The sequence below is a fragment of the Mytilus galloprovincialis genome, chromosome 10, assembly GCF_965363235.1.
Source record: "Mytilus galloprovincialis chromosome 10, xbMytGall1.hap1.1, whole genome shotgun sequence".
NCBI classification, from domain to species: Eukaryota; Metazoa; Mollusca; class Bivalvia; order Mytilida; family Mytilidae; genus Mytilus; species Mytilus galloprovincialis.
This window is the reverse complement of record NC_134847.1, coordinates 17,945,238-17,967,604: the sequence shown is the minus strand read 5'-3', so window position 1 is coordinate 17,967,604 and position 22,367 is coordinate 17,945,238. Positions and strand designations below refer to the sequence as shown.

At 33.3% G+C, this 22,367-nt stretch overlaps 12 non-coding genes across 12 annotated transcripts; all 12 read left to right on the top strand.

Moving 5' to 3' along the window:
- The first annotated feature begins 40 nt into the window (after positions 1-40).
- Positions 41-113, top strand: Trnaf-gaa (transfer RNA phenylalanine (anticodon GAA)). Its single transcript has one exon. It is a non-coding gene; the product is annotated as a tRNA-Phe (tRNA).
- A 596-nt stretch (positions 114-709) lies between these two features.
- On the top strand, positions 710-782 carry Trnaf-gaa (transfer RNA phenylalanine (anticodon GAA)). The gene has a single exon. It is a non-coding gene; the product is annotated as a tRNA-Phe (tRNA).
- A 7,290-nt stretch (positions 783-8,072) lies between these two features.
- On the top strand, positions 8,073-8,145 carry Trnaf-gaa (transfer RNA phenylalanine (anticodon GAA)). Its single transcript has one exon. It is a non-coding gene; the product is annotated as a tRNA-Phe (tRNA).
- A 596-nt stretch (positions 8,146-8,741) lies between these two features.
- Positions 8,742-8,814, top strand: Trnaf-gaa (transfer RNA phenylalanine (anticodon GAA)). Its single transcript has one exon. It is a non-coding gene; the product is annotated as a tRNA-Phe (tRNA).
- A 7,154-nt stretch (positions 8,815-15,968) lies between these two features.
- On the top strand, positions 15,969-16,041 carry Trnaf-gaa (transfer RNA phenylalanine (anticodon GAA)). Its single transcript has one exon. It is a non-coding gene; the product is annotated as a tRNA-Phe (tRNA).
- Positions 16,042-16,637: 596 nt separating this feature from the next.
- Trnaf-gaa (transfer RNA phenylalanine (anticodon GAA)) lies at positions 16,638-16,710 on the top strand. The gene has a single exon. It is a non-coding gene; the product is annotated as a tRNA-Phe (tRNA).
- Positions 16,711-17,307: 597 nt separating this feature from the next.
- Trnaf-gaa (transfer RNA phenylalanine (anticodon GAA)) lies at positions 17,308-17,380 on the top strand. Its single transcript has one exon. It is a non-coding gene; the product is annotated as a tRNA-Phe (tRNA).
- A 597-nt stretch (positions 17,381-17,977) lies between these two features.
- Trnaf-gaa (transfer RNA phenylalanine (anticodon GAA)) lies at positions 17,978-18,050 on the top strand. The gene has a single exon. It is a non-coding gene; the product is annotated as a tRNA-Phe (tRNA).
- Positions 18,051-18,647: 597 nt separating this feature from the next.
- On the top strand, positions 18,648-18,720 carry Trnaf-gaa (transfer RNA phenylalanine (anticodon GAA)). Its single transcript has one exon. It is a non-coding gene; the product is annotated as a tRNA-Phe (tRNA).
- A 597-nt stretch (positions 18,721-19,317) lies between these two features.
- Positions 19,318-19,390, top strand: Trnaf-gaa (transfer RNA phenylalanine (anticodon GAA)). The gene has a single exon. It is a non-coding gene; the product is annotated as a tRNA-Phe (tRNA).
- Positions 19,391-19,987: 597 nt separating this feature from the next.
- Trnaf-gaa (transfer RNA phenylalanine (anticodon GAA)) lies at positions 19,988-20,060 on the top strand. Its single transcript has one exon. It is a non-coding gene; the product is annotated as a tRNA-Phe (tRNA).
- Positions 20,061-20,657: 597 nt separating this feature from the next.
- Positions 20,658-20,730, top strand: Trnaf-gaa (transfer RNA phenylalanine (anticodon GAA)). The gene has a single exon. It is a non-coding gene; the product is annotated as a tRNA-Phe (tRNA).
- The last annotated feature ends 1,637 nt before the right edge of the window (positions 20,731-22,367 follow it).

The following is a 22,367-nucleotide window of genomic DNA, read 5'->3' as shown; positions in this document are numbered from 1 at the left end:
ATACTTATAAATGCACCTAATTGCAGAACAATCCATGTCAGCCGGAATAGCTCAGTTGGGAGAGCGTTAGACTGAAGATCTAAAGGCCCCCGGTTCAATCCCGGGTTCCGGCACGGAACAATCCGGCGGCTGGCAGGATATTTTTTGCTACTCACTACTTTTGCAAGATAATCCAAAGAAACTTTTCTCCATAGAATGACTAGATGTAACTATACTAATGGCATGTCAGATTGCAGAAACAGTGCACATGATACGGGAGAAGAAAACACACATTTACCAGCTCAACGGTGATGTCTTTCTAATGATCAACTGTTCGTTAATCTAACTTGGTAACGTTGACGATGATCCTTTATGATGTCAAGTCAATCACGGATGTTCAAAGATAACGTCGACGAAAGAGTAACTGTTTTCTTCTCTTCTTGGAAGAAGAAAATAGGGTGTTTTTTTTTTCTTCTTTTATTAAAGCTAAAATCTTAATGCTATTATGTATAGTACTACACGGACTTTTTCACATAGAAATGAATGATAAATATTCTTAGAACACGTGTTTGAAACTATACTGGTATCTATAGCTATTTCAATTTTCAACACAAGAAAATAATTTTCTTAATTTGCACATGCACATGCACTTTCAGTTTCATGTAATGATATCATTGGTCTAACAGCTCAATACTTATAAATGCACCTAATTGCAGAACAATCCATGTCAGCCGGAATAGCTCAGTTGGGAGAGCGTTAGACTGAAGATCTAAAGGCCCCCGGTTCAATCCCGGGTTCCGGCACGGAACAATCCGGCGGCTGGCAGGATATTTTTTGCTACTCACTACTTTTGCAAGATAATCCAAAGAAACTTTTCTCCATAGAATGACTAGATGTAACTATACTAATGGCATGTCAGATTGCAGAAACAGTGCACATGATACGGGAGAAGAAAACACACATTTACCAGCTCAACGGTGATGTCTTTCTAATGATCAACTGTTCGTTAATCTAACTTGGTAACGTTGACGATGATCCTTTATGATGTCAAGTCAATCACGGATGTTCAAAGATAACGTCGACGAAAGAGTAACTGTTTTCTTCTCTTCTTGGAAGAAGAAAATAGGGTGTGTTTTTTTTTTCTTCTTTTATTAAAGCTAAAATCTTAATGCTATTATGTATAGTACTACACGGACTTTTTCACATAGAAATGAATGATAAATATTCTTAGAACACGTGTTTGAAACTATACTGGTATCTATAGCTATTTCAATTTTCAACACAAGAAAATAATTTTCTTAATTTGCACATGCACATGCACTTTCAGTTTCATGTAATGATATCATTGGTCTAACAGCTCAATACTTATAAATGCACCTAATTGCAGAACAATCCATGTCAGCCGGAATAGCTCAGTTGGGAGAGCGTTAGACTGAATGGGGATGGTTCGAACGCACCGAAAGGTCAAGATGTAGTGTTTATAGGACTCTATAAAAATTCCGAAATTGGTGAGTTTGGATGAATGTTTTCCACTCGAATTGTTGTACATAGTATTTATTAATGCAAAAAGAACGTTTTTGACTGTATTTTGACTTATTTGAGTACCCTTATTCCTGTTTATCGGCAAACAGGATAAGGGGGAGGGGATTTAGTTTGAAGGGGACAGTATCGTGTCTTACTTCGTTTTTCTGAATTTGTGTTTTGCGTTCGGAAAAATGGATAAGGTGACTAATAAACGTTTTCGATCTCCGAATCGACAGAAACAGAACTATGTTGTTGGAGATAAAGCGTACTCAAGGGATTGTACTATAAGGATTGAACGGGTAAATACAAATGTGGTTAAAGAGAGATTAATTATTGAAGAAGTTGAGACTATCACAGGTCTTAATACTGTTTTAGCTGTGGTTCAGCATGATGCATCGTCGTACGATGTCACTATGGATAGTAAACAGAATGCTTTAAAGATGATGGGTGGTGTATCTATCGGAAGTCGGGAATATTCAGTAAGCTTGATGCATTCAGATATTACTGTTGTGTCTATTATGAAACTGCCGTCTTATGTTCCAGATGAAGATATTCGTATTAAATTAGCCATAAAAGGAGTCAATGTCGTATCTCCGATTTATAGAAGAACTGTCCCTGGTACACAAGTTGCGGATGGTACTAGGTTCATGAGATGTAAGTTCCCTCCAGGTTTAGTAGCGTTACCCTGGACAATACCGTTCAAAATAGGATCTGATACAAAATATTTCAGACTAAAACACAACAATCAAACAAAAGTATGTTCGGAATGCTCATCGCCGGATCATATGAAAAATAGTTGTCCTCATTTTGAATGTTATGGCTGTGGTGCGGTTGGACATTCAAAGAGGTATTGTAAAGCAACAAAATGCAAGTCGTGCAGTAATTTACCACTATTGTGTGTTTGTGCTCGGGTTGCTCCTGGAATGGAGGACAGGACACCTCATGCGTCAAAAAATTGTAAAGAATGTGGCAAATTCTTTTGTAATTGCAAATGTAGAGTCTGTGGCAATAAGGTATGCAGCTGTGTTTGTTCAAAATGTGAACTTTACCCGTGTGTTTGTAGCTGTATGTACTGCCATGAAGAATCATGCGTGTGTCCATGTCAGGATTGTGAAAGACAACCATGTGAATGTAATTGTGCAAATTGCTCGAATTTGTTGAAAGATTGTACCTGTATGGATCAAAACATTGATGGTGATAAGGATAACAATGATGAAAATGAGGTAGTTAAGGATGATGATGCAGAAAGTAGTGAAAACATAAATGAGGATGAACAAACAGAGTTGAAAATAGTAGATGATTCTCACAAAAATGTTAAAACTATTGTAGCAGAGGTACATGTCAATAGTGGTGGAATACAGGAAGACAGTAGGAAGAGGAAATTGGACAGAGATGAAGAAATTTTTGATGATGGTTATGATTGTGATGATGATAGTAATGCTATTGAACAGGTTCAAGAGAAAAACAAGAGAGCAGACAGTGATTCTGATGATGTTGTGAAAAAGAAAAAAAATGAAGAATGCTCTTCTGTTGACGTTGTTGTAACAGAGGAGTGTAATGAAGAGATGTCAACAGAGGAGCAGTCGATAAATATAGATGATGAGTATAGCACCTTAGATGATGACGAAGAAGTCATTGTTGAAGGTGCAAGTAGTTATACGGAATCACTTGTCTGTTCTGATGTGGAGTTAGATACAGAGAGTAAAATTAATAATAGTGGAAAGGAAAAATGTATTAGTGTTAAAATGTTGAAAAAAATTAGAAAAAAAGAAATGAAAGATAGGAGGAGAAAACTTAATGTTGCTCCAAATCTGAATAGTCAAACTGTTAGAAATTTGTCCAAAAAAAAAAACAAGAAGTAAAAATGGATAGAAATATATGTCATTGTTTAATATTTTTTGTAATGGTTGTTATATGTAGTTTGAATTGTAATGGTATGAGAAATGTTGTAAATTTACAAAGATTTCTAAGTATTGTACAAGACAGAAAATTTGGTATTGTATTACTACAAGAAACATTTTGGGATGATGGTTTCATTCAAAGTATGAAACATATGTATGAAGGTGATATTTATTATAGTAATGGTACGGATGGCAGACAGGGTGTAGCTGTTCTAGTTAGCAAATATTATAAAGATAAAATAAAATGTATTTATAAAGATAAACAAGGTAGATTTATTCATGTGACTTATCATGAGAATGATACATTGGTGAATTTGGTTTCTTTGTATGCACCTAATGTCGTTTCTGATAGATGTAACTTCTTTGATTTTGTGATAGATTATACTAAAGATTTAGATAATTTGATTATTGGAGGTGATTTTAATACTTCTTTGTCTGTGTTAGATAGAGGGAGTAAAACATGTCATATGAATGATGAACCCTATAGAAAACTTTCTAAATTGATGAATGATAATAATTTATATGATATATGGAGGGCTAGAAACCCAGATTGTCAAATATTTTCCTGGAAAAGAATTTCAGAGGGTAAACTACAACAAAGTAGAATAGATTATTTTCTTATAAGTAGGAATATGTCATCTTTTGTACAAAGTTTGTATTATAATGTTACTAGTATGAGTGACCATTCTTTTGTTATCATGAATTTAAATTGTACATGTATCGAAAGAGGTCCTGGACTCTGGGTTTTGAATAATACATTGTTGTTTAATGAAGAATATGTTCAAAGAGTCAAAGATATTATATCACAAGAAAAAAAAAGTGAATTATTTCATAGAGATTTTTTAGTTTGGTGGGATAATTTAAAATATAGAATTAAAAGATATTCTCAGATATTGTCATCTGATTTAGCTAAACAAAATAAGAGAGAGTATTATAAATTAGAAAGGCAAATTAATAATATTTGTTCAAAGGCAGCTAGTGGTATGGTAATTGATATTGCCAAATTAGAAAGTCTGAAATTAGAACTGTCAAATTTTGAAATAGAAAAGTGTAAAGGAGCTGTCTTAAGAGCTAAAGCTATATGGGCTGTGGAGTCTGATAAAAACACAAAATACTTTCTAAATTTAGAAAAGTATAAACAAGAGAGTAATGCTATAAAAGAATTGTTAAATGAAAATGGTGATACTGTGTCAGATACTGAAGGTATTTTAGAATTACAACATAGTTTTTTTAGTGACTTATATTCATGTGTAACTACTGATGAAAATAAGATGTTAGAATTGTTAAATTATGTTACAAAAACAGTAAATGAGGATGATAACACTATGTGTAATGATGATGTAACAGAAGATGAACTATGTAAAGCTATTAATCAGTTGTCTAAAAATAAAAGTCCAGGCTCAGATGGACTAACTGTAGAGTTTTATTGTAAATTTTATTCTGAATTAAAATATGTGTTACTGAAATTGTTTGATGCTATTGAAGAAGAAGGTATTTTAAGTAGATCAATGAAATGTGGAATTATAAGTCTAGTTTATAAGAAAAAAGGAGAAAGGAATTTTTTGAAAAATTATAGGCCAATATCTTTATTACAAGTAGATTACAAAATTTTAGCAAGAATAATGTCAAACAGATTAAAGTATGTATTACCAAAGATAATTTCTGAAGATCAAACTTGTTGTGTTATTGGAAGAGATATCTCAAATAATATTTCAAATGTAAGAGATATTATGGAACTTGTTGAAAGAGATGATCTTGAGGGATATTTTTTAAAATTAGATCAAGCAAATGCTTTTGATAGAGTTAGTCATACTTATCTGTTAGAAGTACTGAAGAAATTTGGTTTTGGTGATAGATTTGTGAAATGGATTAGCATATTTTATAATGGTATAAATAGTGCAGTGAAATGTAATGGTTTTTTAACAAAGTATTTTGTTATAAAGAATGGTATTAGGCAAGGTTGTCCTATAAGTGCTTTATTGTATGTACTTGTTGCAGAACCTCTGCATTGTAAAATTGTACAAAATGTAAATATAAAGGGAATTAATATCCCAAATAGTAATAAGATTGGTTTGATTTATCAACATGCTGATGATACAACTTTGTCTTTATGTAATAAGGAATCAATTCCTGAAGTGTTTAAGGAATTTGATTTGTATAGCAAAGCAACAGGTGCTAAAATAAATAGACAAAAATCAGAGATATTATGTTTAGGTACTGGTACTTTATCTGCAGTAGAAAAAGACTATATTGGTCTTAAGGTTTGTGAAGATTATTTTCAACTGTTAGGAGTTTTTATTGGAAAAAATAGAAAAATGTGTGATGAAATGAATTGGAAAAATAAGATAGTTAAGATAAAATCCCTTCTCAACATATGGTTGTTGAGAAGATTAACTATACATGGCAGGGTTAGTGTAATTAATTCACTGATGTTATCTAGATTTTGGTATGCCTTATTTGTAACTGCATTACCTGAATGGGCTTATATAGAGATAAAAAGACTTTGTGTGAATTTTATATGGAAAAATAGATGTCACTTAGTAAAATACAACTGTATAGTAGATGATAAAAGTAGAGGTGGTTTAAATGTTGCTGATATCAAATGTAAAATTTATGCTTTTAGGCTAAAATTTCTAGGTAGATTGTTAGATGATGAATATGAAGTGTTATGGAAATACACATTTAAGTATTTTGTATCTTCAATTTATGAGATGAAACTTTGTCATAATGTTTTTTATACTGTGATACCTAATTGTGAATTGAAAAAACTGCCTGTTGTTTATCAAGAATTTTTTCAAGCACTGAATTGTATAAGGAAACAAATAGAGTTTCCATTGTCTGTAGAAAATATTTATGACCAGCCTTTGTTTGTTAATCCAAATATTGTTTTTAATAACAGAACAATTGTATGGCACGATTTTATAGGTGCTGGTATTGTTTGTCTCAAAGATATATGTTTTGAAGTAAAAACTGGTTTCTTGCCTGATCATGCTATAGTTGAAATGATTCAAGTTGTATATGAAGATGTTAATGTACAATATGTAGTTGATAGATATAGAAACTTGTTGAATGTTATACCTGTAGAATGGAAAAACACAGTGAACACTGATATTCACAGAATATCTATACCAAGAACAATAGACATTTCAATTATTTGTAAAAATGTGCATTATGATTTGAAATTATGTAGTACTAAAACATTATATACTATTATGTTGGAAAATATTGTTGAAGAACCTGTTGGTATTGAGTTATGGAAATCAGAATTTGATGTGAGTTCTGAAGCATTCAGTAAAATATGGGAACATGTCAATATGTATTGGAAACCTTCTAATTTGGTTGAGTTAGACTTTAAGGTGTTACATAACTGTATTTTTACTAATGTAAAACTTCAAAAGATAGGTTTAGTTGATGATAATATCTGTAAAGTGTGTTGCAGTGAAAAGGAAGACATCCTGCATATATTTATGAATTGTGATAAACTTGAAGATTTTCATAATTATTTGTCATCCTTATTAGTTAGAATATTTGAAAACTGTGATTCAGATAAGATTAGTTTAGTAAGAAGTGAGGAACTATTGATTTTGGGATTGAGATGGCATATGAAAGGTGTGAATGATTCTTTTCTTAATTTTTTTATGTCTGTTGCCAGATTTTGTATCTTCAGAAGGAGAAACTTGTTGAATAGTGGTTATTCTAGTGTAAATTTGATAAAATTATTTAAATATACATTAAAACATTATGTAACATATATGTATGTCTATCTCTGTCGATGTCATAATATGAGTCATATATTTCAAAAAAAGTTTGTAATGGATAACCCTTTGTTAGAAGAAACAGACAATGTTCTAGTCTTTAAATTGTAATAATTATTGTGTACCTGAAATGAGAAATAACAGTATTGTGAATACAAAGTATAGCATATAGCTATAATGAGAACAATCAAGGACAATTGATTTTATATTTTGTTTTATTTGTATTATATGATGTTTGATTTTAATAAAGATAAAAAAAAAAAAGAGCGTTAGACTGAAGATCTAAAGGCCCCCGGTTCAATCCCGGGTTCCGGCACGGAACAATCCGGCGGCTGGCAGGATATTTTTTGCTACTCACTACTTTTGCAAGATAATCCAAAGAAACTTTTCTCCATAGAATGACTAGATGTAACTATACTAATGGCATGTCAGATTGCAGAAACAGTGCACATGATACGGGAGAAGAAAACACACATTTACCAGCTCAACGGTGATGTCTTTCTAATGATCAACTGTTCGTTAATCTAACTTGGTAACGTTGACGATGATCCTTTATGATGTCAAGTCAATCACGGATGTTCAAAGATAACGTCGACGAAAGAGTAACTGTTTTCTTCTCTTCTTGGAAGAAGAAAATAGGGTGTTTTTTTTTTTCTTCTTTTATTAAAGCTAAAATCTTAATGCTATTATGTATAGTACTACACGGACTTTTTCACATAGAAATGAATGATAAATATTCTTAGAACACGTGTTTGAAACTATACTGGTATCTATAGCTATTTCAATTTTCAACACAAGAAAATAATTTTCTTAATTTGCACATGCACATGCACTTTCAGTTTCATGTAATGATATCATTGGTCTAACAGCTCAATACTTATAAATGCACCTAATTGCAGAACAATCCATGTCAGCCGGAATAGCTCAGTTGGGAGAGCGTTAGACTGAAGATCTAAAGGCCCCCGGTTCAATCCCGGGTTCCGGCACGGAACAATCCGGCGGCTGGCAGGATATTTTTTGCTACTCACTACTTTTGCAAGATAATCCAAAGAAACTTTTCTCCATAGAATGACTAGATGTAACTATACTAATGGCATGTCAGATTGCAGAAACAGTGCACATGATACGGGAGAAGAAAACACACATTTACCAGCTCAACGGTGATGTCTTTCTAATGATCAACTGTTCGTTAATCTAACTTGGTAACGTTGACGATGATCCTTTATGATGTCAAGTCAATCACGGATGTTCAAAGATAACGTCGACGAAAGAGTAACTGTTTTCTTCTCTTCTTGGAAGAAGAAAATAGGGTGTTTTTTTTTTCTTCTTTTATTAAAGCTAAAATCTTAATGCTATTATGTATAGTACTACACGGACTTTTTCACATAGAAATGAATGATAAATATTCTTAGAACACGTGTTTGAAACTATACTGGTATCTATAGCTATTTCAATTTTCAACACAAGAAAATAATTTTCTTAATTTGCACATGCACATGCACTTTCAGTTTCATGTAATGATATCATTGGTCTAACAGCTCAATACTTATAAATGCACCTAATTGCAGAACAATCCATGTCAGCCGGAATAGCTCAGTTGGGAGAGCGTTAGACTGAAGATCTAAAGGCCCCCGGTTCAATCCCGGGTTCCGGCACGGAACAATCCGGCGGCTGGCAGGATATTTTTTGCTACTCACTACTTTTGCAAGATAATCCAAAGAAACTTTTCTCCATAGAATGACTAGATGTAACTATACTAATGGCATGTCAGATTGCAGAAACAGTGCACATGATACGGGAGAAGAAAACACACATTTACCAGCTCAACGGTGATGTCTTTCTAATGATCAACTGTTCGTTAATCTAACTTGGTAACGTTGACGATGATCCTTTATGATGTCAAGTCAATCACGGATGTTCAAAGATAACGTCGACGAAAGAGTAACTGTTTTCTTCTCTTCTTGGAAGAAGAAAATAGGGTGTTTTTTTTTTCTTCTTTTATTAAAGCTAAAATCTTAATGCTATTATGTATAGTACTACACGGACTTTTTCACATAGAAATGAATGATAAATATTCTTAGAACACGTGTTTGAAACTATACTGGTATCTATAGCTATTTCAATTTTCAACACAAGAAAATAATTTTCTTAATTTGCACATGCACATGCACTTTCAGTTTCATGTAATGATATCATTGGTCTAACAGCTCAATACTTATAAATGCACCTAATTGCAGAACAATCCATGTCAGCCGGAATAGCTCAGTTGGGAGAGCGTTAGACTGAGGAGAGAGCTGAATGAAGCACAGCCGGACGTATATGTTGTTTACATTCCTCCGATGTGATTTTGCTGTTTTCAGTGTATAAATGGACTTAATTTCATATTGAAAGGTATTTTCAAACATTGTTATACTTCCGTTGATGAATACGAGTATTTATTAACAATTATTTAACATTTAAACCCCTTACACCGGCGATTTAGTCGTTTGGTGAAAGGGGGGTGGAGCGGTGCACTCGTCTGTTTAGGGGTGAACTTGCTTTCGAAAAACCAAAATGACCGGCGCAAATGAATATTTTGGAAAAGGACCACAAGGATTTGGGAAAGGGCCTGAGAAAGTTCCTAAGAGTAAAGAAAATTATGTCATGGAGATAAAAAGATATTCGAGAGACTGTACTATTCGTGTTATAGGAATATCAACAGAAAATGTGCAAGCAATTTCTGTGATAAGGGCAATTGAGCATGTCACAGGTTTGAACTCTGTTCTTGCTGTGGTTAAGGATGATACCTCTTCGTACGATGTTACGCTTGACTCAAAGTCTAATGCAACAAAAATACTTAGTGGAGTTGAGATTTTAGACAAAGATTACGAATGTTCGTTAATGTACTCAGATACGACAGTTGTGTCTTTCATGTACATCCCAGCATTCATTGAGGATGACGATATTATAGACATGTTAAGAGATAGGGGAATTAAAATCGTTTCACCAGTATTTAGAAGAGTTGTACCGGGTACGCAGGTAGCCGATGGAACGCGATTTGTCAAATGTGTTTTTCCACCTCATATTATTGCACTTCCATGGAGTATGCCTTTTAAGGTTGGTAAAAACACAAAGTATTACAAATGTGTTCACAATAACCAGACAAAGGTATGTTCAGAATGCTATTCACCTGAACATGTTCACAAAAACTGTCCTTACATTATTTGTGGTGGTTGTGGAGAACAGGGTCATGTTGCGAGAAGGTGTCGTGCAGCAAAGTGTGAACATTGTCATGAACTACCGTTGAAATGTAAATGTAAGAAGGGAGACAATTTGAAAACGCGACCGCAGCCAATCATTGCTAAGTGCAATGTTTGTAATAAAATCGCATGTAGTTGCGTGAATGAGGTTAACAACGTGGAAGCAACGGGAGTCAACGATATGAGTACTTCGCAAGAACAAACCAATAATGAAGTGTCAGAACAAACCGAGGTTAAAAGTGTTGATGTACCAGAAAGTGAAGGTCTGGTGGATGATATTCATAATAACAAAAATGAATTGATTGTTGAAGCCGCCGTGCACATGGAAAATATTGTACAGCATGAGACAAGAAAGAGAAAAATTGCTAATTCGGAAGATAATTGTTCCGAGTCAGATGAAAATACTGATGTAGATGTGAAAGATGATGATGGTGTTGATATCTCTGCTCCTAGTGTTAGTGCCGTTGAGGAAGAGAAAAAAGATGAAAAAACTGGCAAAAAAGTTAAACGTAACGGAGATAGCACTCTTCTAGGTGAAGAAGCTGTTAATGAAGATTTAGATTTTGGAGATTTTGATCCCGATCATTGGGAAAAACGAAACGACACCCTTTGTGATGTTACATTAAACAACACAGAGGGTGGTAGTGGTGATGGTGATGATGACTCCTCTGTCTGTGTTGAAGAAAACATGGATGAAGGAGGTAACACAAACGAAGAGGTTGATGTGTTTTCTCTCTCTGCTAAAGAGCTTAGAAAATATAAAAAGCAACAACGAAAGCTTACAAGAAGGTCGCCGTTGAATCCTAAACCTAATGTTAATGCTGGTAGAAGCTCTCAGGTGTCTGAAAATAAAAATAAAAATGGATAACAAATTTTATTATTTTATTTGTATTATAATGGTGCTGATTTGTTCGTTTAATTGTAATGGTTTAAAAAATGTGAATAATTTTCAAAATTTTGTATCTGTTTTATATGATAGAAGGGCTACTTTTGCTTTGTTGCAAGAGACTTTCTGGGATAAATCATATGTTGATGGAATACAAAATATGTATGAAGGGAAAATATATGAATGTAATGGTTATAATAGTAGGCAAGGTGTTGCTATCATGGTTGCCAATAGTGTAAAAGATAAAACAAAATTAGTATATAAAGATGATGAAGGAAGGTTTATACATGTTTCATATGAAACAGATGGTCAAATTTTTAATTTTGTATCTGTTTATGCACCTAATAATTGTATAGAAAGAGCAAGATATTTTAAGTTTGTTAACAGTTATATTGAAAATTTACAAAATGTTATAATAGGAGGAGATTTTAATACAACTCTGTCAAACTTAGACAAAGGAGGTAAATCTAAACATTGTATTGATGAGGCATATAGAGAATTAAATAAAACCATGTGTAATTGTAATATATATGATGTATGGAGAGCAAGAAATGAATGTAAAAAAATATTTTCTTGGAAAAGAATATGTAATAATATATTGCAGCAGAGTAGAATAGACTATTTTTTAATTAGTAAATCCTTATCACCAAATGTACAAAATGTGTATTATAATGAAACAAGCTTTAGTGATCATACATATGTTTTTATGAATTTTAACTTTTGTGTTGTTGAACGAGGCCCTGGAATATGGGTGTTGAATAATACTGTATTGTCAAATGTAAATTATGTAAAAAGAGTTAAAGAGATTATAGTTGAATCTATGAATTGTTCTTTATATGACAGTGAACCACTTATTTGGTGGGATAATTTGAAATATAGAATTAAGAGATATTCTCAAGTTTTTTCTTCAGATTTAGTTAAGGAAAAGAAAAGGGAATTTTTTTATATACAAAATAAAATACAAAGGTTATGTGCTTTACAAGCAAGTGGTATAGATATAGATGTAACTAGATTAGAAACATTGCAATTAGATCTTAGTAAATATGAATTAGATAAATGTAAAGGTGCTATTTTACGATCTAAAGCCACATGGGCTACAGAGGGTGACAAAAATACAAAATATTTTCTAAACTTAGAAAAGTATAGACAGGAAAGTAATTCTGTGAAAGAATTGTATAATGTAAATGATGAAATTGTAAATGATACTGATGGAATTTTAGATATTGAATATAATTTTTACAAAGAGTTGTACTCTTGTGTTGAGATAGAAACTGATAAACTATGTGATTTTTTACAACATGTTGATAAAAAGGTTGATGACGATGATAAAGAGATTTGTGACTCAGATATAACATTTAATGAAATTGCTGAGGCCTTATCATCGATGTCTAAGAATAAGAGCCCAGGCTCAGATGGACTTACTACAGAATTTTATTGTACTTTTTACGATTCACTTAGAGAGATTTTATATAAAGTTTTTAATGCTGTTTATGATGAAGGTATTTTATCAAGATCAATGAGATCTGGTGTTATCAGTTTAATTTTTAAGAAAAAAGGTGATAAAAGAGGTATTAAAAATTATAGACCTATTTCATTACTGCAAGTTGATTACAAAATTTTAGCTCGTGTCATGGCAAATAGATTTAAAAAAGTATTGCCAAAAATAGTGTCTGAAAATCAAACATGTTGTATAGTAGGAAGAGATATTTCTAATAGTATTGCAAATGTACGAGATATTATAACTTTAGTAGAAAATGATGATATGGAAGGATATATTGTAAAAGCTGACCAAGAAAAAGCCTTTGATAGGCTTAGTCATGAGTACATGTTAAGTGTATTAAAGAAATTTGGTTTTGGTGAAAGTTTTATTAAATGGATTACAATTTTTTATAATGAAATAAATAGCTCTGTAAAATGTAATGGTTTTTTAACCAAGTATTTTGCTATTAAGAATGGGATAAGACAAGGCTGTCCAATTAGTGCTCTGTTATATGTTTTGGCAGCTGAGCCTTTACAATGTATGATTAGCAATAATTGTAATATTTCCGGAATCAATATTCCAATGTCAGAAAAAGTGTGTAAAATGTTTCAACATGCTGATGATACTACTGTAACTGTATCTGATAAGAAGTCAATTGATGAAGTATTTAATGTATTTGAATTGTATGGTAAATGTTCTGGTGCTAAAATAAATAGGCAAAAGTCAGAAATAATGCCTATTGGGAAAGGTTGTATGACAGAAAATGAACAAAATTGCCATGGTCTCAAAATTTGTGAAAATGAAATTTTGTTATTAGGTGTTTATATTGGCAAAAATGAACATGTATGTAATGAATTGAATTGGAGAGGAAAACTAAATAAAATCAAGATGTTATTAAATATGTGGATACAAAGAAAATTGACAATACATGGTAGAGTAAATGTAATAACCTCTCTGTTAATGTCTAGATTGTGGTATAATTTATTTGTTACTTCTATGCCTGAATGGGCTATTGATGAAATGAAGAGACTATGTGTTAACTTTGTGTGGAATGGTGGTGCACACCTTGTACAGTATAATACTATTATTTGTGATAAAAACAAAGGTGATTTACAACTGCCTGATATTAAATCAAAAATTTGTGCTTTTAGATTGAAGTTTTTAGCCAGATTTTTAAATGAAGATTATAAAGTAATATGGAAAGACATATTTAGGTATTTTATTTCCAAAGTATTGAATATGAAATTGGCAGAAGACATTGTATTCATGTCATTAAAAGATAAATATATGTCTTGTATTCCTGTGATATACAAAGAAATGTTAAAATCATTTTGCTTTATACGAGAAAATGTGTCATTTGATTATACAGTTGAAAATATTTATAATCAACCGTTGTTTTGTAATTCAGAAATTTTGATATGTGGGAAAACAATTTTATGGAATGATTTTATAGAGGCTGGAATAATTCAGTTGAAAGACATTTGTTATGAGGTGAAACCTGGGTTTTTACCTCTAAACGCTATTGTAGAAATTGTTGCTAATGGGAATGATGAATATGATATAGATAGTATTATAAAACGTTATAGATCACTTCAGTCTGCTTTACCAGAATTGTGGACTAAAACTGTAGGGACTGAGGTGTATCATAGAACAAACAATAGAAACATTGACATTAATTTGAATATGAATTGTAAACTTGTTGATTTTAAGATGTGTTCATCAAAACAGTTATATTGTCTTGTTATAGATAAATTGTGTCAGCAACCAAAATCTGTTGACAAATGGATGAATATCTTTCAAGATGATGAAAGTATTATGCATAAAGTATGGAAAATAGTTAATATGTTTTGGAAACCGTCATTAATGACGGAGCTTGATTTTAAAATAGCTCACTGTTGTATATTTACAAACGAACGTTTATTAAAAATGAAGTTGGTAGATAATGATTTGTGTGATATTTGTTGTAATGAAATAGAAGATATTATGCATTTGTTTATAAAGTGTTCTGAATTATATGACTTTCATCAGTATTTGATTACAAAAGTAGAGTTATTATTAGATACTTGTGATTCAGATCAAGTGAATTCTGTTGTATATGAACAAATATTTATGCTCGGTTTAACTGTGACAATCAATGGTGTGAATGCCAGTTTTGTTAACTTTATGTTATCAGTTGCACGTTACTGTATATTTAGAAGAAGAAATCTTGTAAAAAATAATGTGAAGAATATTGATATTTTAAGATTTTTTCAATACACATTGAAGCATTATGTGACTTATTTTAATGAATATTTGTGTCAAATGAAGAATATGAGCAACATATTTGAAAAACATTTCCTACTGCATAATTCTATACTGCAGAAAACAGACAGTGATGTGATTATATTTGATCTCTGATGTACTAATGAACTATAATCTTAGATAACTGTAAAATAGAATTTGTATTATGTAATTAGAAATGTATTGTATTGTGTAACTCAACTGTGATAGATACATTTCAATGATTTTATTTATGTAATGTGATGTTTGATTTTAATAAAGATAAAAAAAAAAAAGAGCGTTAGACTGAAGATCTAAAGGCCCCCGGTTCAATCCCGGGTTCCGGCACGGAACAATCCGGCGGCTGGCAGGATATTTTTTGCTACTCACTACTTTTGCAAGATAATCCAAAGAAACTTTTCTCCATAGAATGACTAGATGTAACTATACTAATGGCATGTCAGATTGCAGAAACAGTGCACATGATACGGGAGAAGAAAACACACATTTACCAGCTCAACGGTGATGTCTTTCTAATGATCAACTGTTCGTTAATCTAACTTGGTAACGTTGACGATGATCCTTTATGATGTCAAGTCAATCACGGATGTTCAAAGATAACGTCGACGAAAGAGTAACTGTTTTCTTCTCTTCTTGGAAGAAGAAAATAGGGTGTTTTTTTTTTTCTTCTTTTATTAAAGCTAAAATCTTAATGCTATTATGTATAGTACTACACGGACTTTTTCACATAGAAATGAATGATAAATATTCTTAGAACACGTGTTTGAAACTATACTGGTATCTATAGCTATTTCAATTTTCAACACAAGAAAATAATTTTCTTAATTTGCACATGCACATGCACTTTCAGTTTCATGTAATGATATCATTGGTCTAACAGCTCAATACTTATAAATGCACCTAATTGCAGAACAATCCATGTCAGCCGGAATAGCTCAGTTGGGAGAGCGTTAGACTGAAGATCTAAAGGCCCCCGGTTCAATCCCGGGTTCCGGCACGGAACAATCCGGCGGCTGGCAGGATATTTTTTGCTACTCACTACTTTTGCAAGATAATCCAAAGAAACTTTTCTCCATAGAATGACTAGATGTAACTATACTAATGGCATGTCAGATTGCAGAAACAGTGCACATGATACGGGAGAAGAAAACACACATTTACCAGCTCAACGGTGATGTCTTTCTAATGATCAACTGTTCGTTAATCTAACTTGGTAACGTTGACGATGATCCTTTATGATGTCAAGTCAATCACGGATGTTCAAAGATAACGTCGACGAAAGAGTAACTGTTTTCTTCTCTTCTTGGAAGAAGAAAATAGGGTGTTTTTTTTTTCTTCTTTTATTAAAGCTAAAATCTTAATGCTATTATGTATAGTACTACACGGACTTTTTCACATAGAAATGAATGATAAATATTCTTAGAACACGTGTTTGAAACTATACTGGTATCTATAGCTATTTCAATTTTCAACACAAGAAAATAATTTTCTTAATTTGCACATGCACATGCACTTTCAGTTTCATGTAATGATATCATTGGTCTAACAGCTCAATACTTATAAATGCACCTAATTGCAGAACAATCCATGTCAGCCGGAATAGCTCAGTTGGGAGAGCGTTAGACTGAAGATCTAAAGGCCCCCGGTTCAATCCCGGGTTCCGGCACGGAACAATCCGGCGGCTGGCAGGATATTTTTTGCTACTCACTACTTTTGCAAGATAATCCAAAGAAACTTTTCTCCATAGAATGACTAGATGTAACTATACTAATGGCATGTCAGATTGCAGAAACAGTGCACATGATACGGGAGAAGAAAACACACATTTACCAGCTCAACGGTGATGTCTTTCTAATGATCAACTGTTCGTTAATCTAACTTGGTAACGTTGACGATGATCCTTTATGATGTCAAGTCAATCACGGATGTTCAAAGATAACGTCGACGAAAGAGTAACTGTTTTCTTCTCTTCTTGGAAGAAGAAAATAGGGTGTTTTTTTTTTTCTTCTTTTATTAAAGCTAAAATCTTAATGCTATTATGTATAGTACTACACGGACTTTTTCACATAGAAATGAATGATAAATATTCTTAGAACACGTGTTTGAAACTATACTGGTATCTATAGCTATTTCAATTTTCAACACAAGAAAATAATTTTCTTAATTTGCACATGCACATGCACTTTCAGTTTCATGTAATGATATCATTGGTCTAACAGCTCAATACTTATAAATGCACCTAATTGCAGAACAATCCATGTCAGCCGGAATAGCTCAGTTGGGAGAGCGTTAGACTGAAGATCTAAAGGCCCCCGGTTCAATCCCGGGTTCCGGCACGGAACAATCCGGCGGCTGGCAGGATATTTTTTGCTACTCACTACTTTTGCAAGATAATCCAAAGAAACTTTTCTCCATAGAATGACTAGATGTAACTATACTAATGGCATGTCAGATTGCAGAAACAGTGCACATGATACGGGAGAAGAAAACACACATTTACCAGCTCAACGGTGATGTCTTTCTAATGATCAACTGTTCGTTAATCTAACTTGGTAACGTTGACGATGATCCTTTATGATGTCAAGTCAATCACGGATGTTCAAAGATAACGTCGACGAAAGAGTAACTGTTTTCTTCTCTTCTTGGAAGAAGAAAATAGGGTGTTTTTTTTTTTCTTCTTTTATTAAAGCTAAAATCTTAATGCTATTATGTATAGTACTACACGGACTTTTTCACATAGAAATGAATGATAAATATTCTTAGAACACGTGTTTGAAACTATACTGGTATCTATAGCTATTTCAATTTTCAACACAAGAAAATAATTTTCTTAATTTGCACATGCATATGCACTTTCAGTTTCATGTAATGATATCATTGGTCTAACAGCTCAATACTTATAAATGCACCTAATTGCAGAACAATCCATGTCAGCCGGAATAGCTCAGTTGGGAGAGCGTTAGACTGAAGATCTAAAGGCCCCCGGTTCAATCCCGGGTTCCGGCACGGAACAATCCGGCGGCTGGCAGGATATTTTTTGCTACTCACTACTTTTGCAAGATAATCCAAAGAAACTTTTCTCCATAGAATGACTAGATGTAACTATACTAATGGCATGTCAGATTGCAGAAACAGTGCACATGATACGGGAGAAGAAAACACACATTTACCAGCTCAACGGTGATGTCTTTCTAATGATCAACTGTTCGTTAATCTAACTTGGTAACGTTGACGATGATCCTTTATGATGTCAAGTCAATCACGGATGTTCAAAGATAACGTCGACGAAAGAGTAACTGTTTTCTTCTCTTCTTGGAAGAAGAAAATAGGGTGTTTTTTTTTTTCTTCTTTTATTAAAGCTAAAATCTTAATGCTATTATGTATAGTACTACACGGACTTTTTCACATAGAAATGAATGATAAATATTCTTAGAACACGTGTTTGAAACTATACTGGTATCTATAGCTATTTCAATTTTCAACACAAGAAAATAATTTTCTTAATTTGCACATGCACATGCACTTTCAGTTTCATGTAATGATATCATTGGTCTAACAGCTCAATACTTATAAATGCACCTAATTGCAGAACAATCCATGTCAGCCGGAATAGCTCAGTTGGGAGAGCGTTAGACTGAAGATCTAAAGGCCCCCGGTTCAATCCCGGGTTCCGGCACGGAACAATCCGGCGGCTGGCAGGATATTTTTTGCTACTCACTACTTTTGCAAGATAATCCAAAGAAACTTTTCTCCATAGAATGACTAGATGTAACTATACTAATGGCATGTCAGATTGCAGAAACAGTGCACATGATACGGGAGAAGAAAACACACATTTACCAGCTCAACGGTGATGTCTTTCTAATGATCAACTGTTCGTTAATCTAACTTGGTAACGTTGACGATGATCCTTTATGATGTCAAGTCAATCACGGATGTTCAAAGATAACGTCGACGAAAGAGTAACTGTTTTCTTCTCTTCTTGGAAGAAGAAAATAGGGTGTTTTTTTTTTTCTTCTTTTATTAAAGCTAAAATCTTAATGCTATTATGTATAGTACTACACGGACTTTTTCACATAGAAATGAATGATAAATATTCTTAGAACACGTGTTTGAAACTATACTGGTATCTATAGCTATTTCAATTTTCAACACAAGAAAATAATTTTCTTAATTTGCACATGCATATGCACTTTCAGTTTCATGTAATGATATCATTGGTCTAACAGCTCAATACTTATAAATGCACCTAATTGCAGAACAATCCATGTCAGCCGGAATAGCTCAGTTGGGAGAGCGTTAGACTGAAGATCTAAAGGCCCCCGGTTCAATCCCGGGTTCCGGCACGGAACAATCCGGCGGCTGGCAGGATATTTTTTGCTACTCACTACTTTTGCAAGATAATCCAAAGAAACTTTTCTCCATAGAATGACTAGATGTAACTATACTAATGGCATGTCAGATTGCAGAAACAGTGCACATGATACGGGAGAAGAAAACACACATTTACCAGCTCAACGGTGATGTCTTTCTAATGATCAACTGTTCGTTAATCTAACTTGGTAACGTTGACGATGATCCTTTATGATGTCAAGTCAATCACGGATGTTCAAAGATAACGTCGACGAAAGAGTAACTGTTTTCTTCTCTTCTTGGAAGAAGAAAATAGGGTGTTTTTTTTTTTCTTCTTTTATTAAAGCTAAAATCTTAATGCTATTATGTATAGTACTACACGGACTTTTTCACATAGAAATGAATGATAAATATTCTTAGAACACGTGTTTGAAACTATACTGGTATCTATAGCTATTTCAATTTTCAACACAAGAAAATATTTTTCTTAATTTGCACATGCACATGCACTTTCAGTTTCATGTAATGATATCATTGGTCTAACAGCTCAATACTTATAAATGCACCTAATTGCAGAACAATCCATGTCAGCCGGAATAGCTCAGTTGGGAGAGCGTTAGACTGAAGATCTAAAGGCCCCCGGTTCAATCCCGGGTTCCGGCACGGAACAATCCGGCGGCTGGCAGGATATTTTTTGCTACTCACTACTTTTGCAAGATAATCCAAAGAAACTTTTCTCCATAGAATGACTAGATGTAACTATACTAATGGCATGTCAGATTGCAGAAACAGTGCACATGATACGGGAGAAGAAAACACACATGTACCAGCTCAACGGTGATGTCTTTCTAATGATCAACTGTTCGTTAATCTAACTTGGTAACGTTGACGATGATCCTTTATGATGTCAAGTCAATCACGGATGTTCAAAGATAACGTCGACGAAAGAGTAACTGTTTTCTTCTCTTCTTGGAAGAAGAAAATAGGGTGTTTTTTTTTTTCTTCTTTTATTAAAGCTAAAATCTTAATGCTATTATGTATAGTACTACACGGACTTTTTCACATAGAAATGAATGATAAATATTCTTAGAACACGTGTTTGAAACTATACTGGTATCTATAGCTATTTCAATTTTCAACACAAGAAAATAATTTTCTTAATTTGCACATGCACATGCACTTTCAGTTTCATGTAATGATATCATTGGTCTAACAGCTCAATACTTATAAATGCACCTAATTGCAGAACAATCCATGTCAGCCGGAATAGCTCAGTTGGGAGAGCGTTAGACTGAAGATCTAAAGGCCCCCGGTTCAATCCCGGGTTCCGGCACGGAACAATCCGGCGGCTGGCAGGATATTTTTTGCTACTCACTACTTTTGCAAGATAATCCAAAGAAACTTTTCTCCATAGAATGACTAGATGTAACTATACTAATGGCATGTCAGATTGCAGAAACAGTGCACATGATACGGGAGAAGAAAACACACATTTACCAGCTCAACGGTGATGTCTTTCTAATGATCAACTGTTCGTTAATCTAACTTGGTAACGTTGACGATGATCCTTTATGATGTCAAGTCAATCACGGATGTTCAAAGATAACGTCGACGAAAGAGTAACTGTTTTCTTCTCTTCTTGGAAGAAGAAAATAGGGTGTTTTTTTTTTCTTCTTTTATTAAAGCTAAAATCTTAATGCTATTATGTATAGTACTACACGGACTTTTTCACATAGAAATGAATGATAAATATTCTTAGAACACGTGTTTGAAACTATACTGGTATCTATAGCTATTTCAATTTTCAACACAAGAAAATAATTTTCTTAATTTGCACATGCACATGCACTTTCAGTTTCATGTAATGATATCATTGGTCTAACAGCTCAATACTTATAAATGCACCTAATTGCAGAACAATCCATGTCAGCCGGAATAGCTCAGTTGGGAGAGCGTTAGACTGTGGAGGATTTTCGAACGCACTAATCAATAGGATGTTTACATTGTGAGGTCCGGGAATTTTTTCTATTTTGGTGAGTTAAAAGCCAAATTGTTGATGAAAAACTTGTACAATATCTTTATTTTGTGACATTGATGTGTAAAAGATAAGGAATTAGTTGAAATACAGACTTTTTAACCCCTTATTCCTGCTTTTGTTGTGCAGGATAAGGGGGGTGTTTCGGTGCGCCTGACTTTGACATTAGGGTTTAACCTATAACCAATCAGTTGTAAAGGGTGCGTTCTGATAAACACCTATAGTGATAATGCAGAATAATAAATTAAAACAGAGTTCAGAAAGGACAAAAGAGGTATCAGGAGGACAAAAAAAGTCGCTACGATATGTTCATAGACTCGATAGACATTATAAGAAAGAATGTACTCTTCATGTACATGATATACCAAACACATCTTTTAATGCTGAAACTGTGATAGAGACAGTGGAAAAGATATGTGGAGAGAACACAGTTTTAGCTGTTGTTCCAGTTGATAACAATAATGGTTATGAAATAACAACAGATTCGGAAGAGAGTGCTTGGCAACTGACAAATGGACTTAAGATTGATAATGAAAATTTTGAATGTACATTGCAATTTAATCAAATTGTAGTTGTGTCATTTATTTACTTACCTGCTTATATTGAAGATCAAGATATCATTGACGCTCTAGAAATTAGAAATTGTGAGATAAAATCGAGTGTTTTCAGGCATGTTCATCCTAAAACACAAGTAGCCGATGTTACGAGGTATGTGCATGTAAAATTTCCACCTACGCTTGTATCTTTACCATGGAGTATGAAATTCAAAACTGTTAGCGGAGATAGATACTTTAGAGTGATGCATGATAAACAAAAGTCACTTTGTAATAAGTGTGGATCGCCTTATCACAAATACAGAAAATGTCCACAGTTAGTGTGTGATGGGTGTGACGAACAAGGTCACAAAATGAGGGAATGCAAGGCGCCCAAATGTG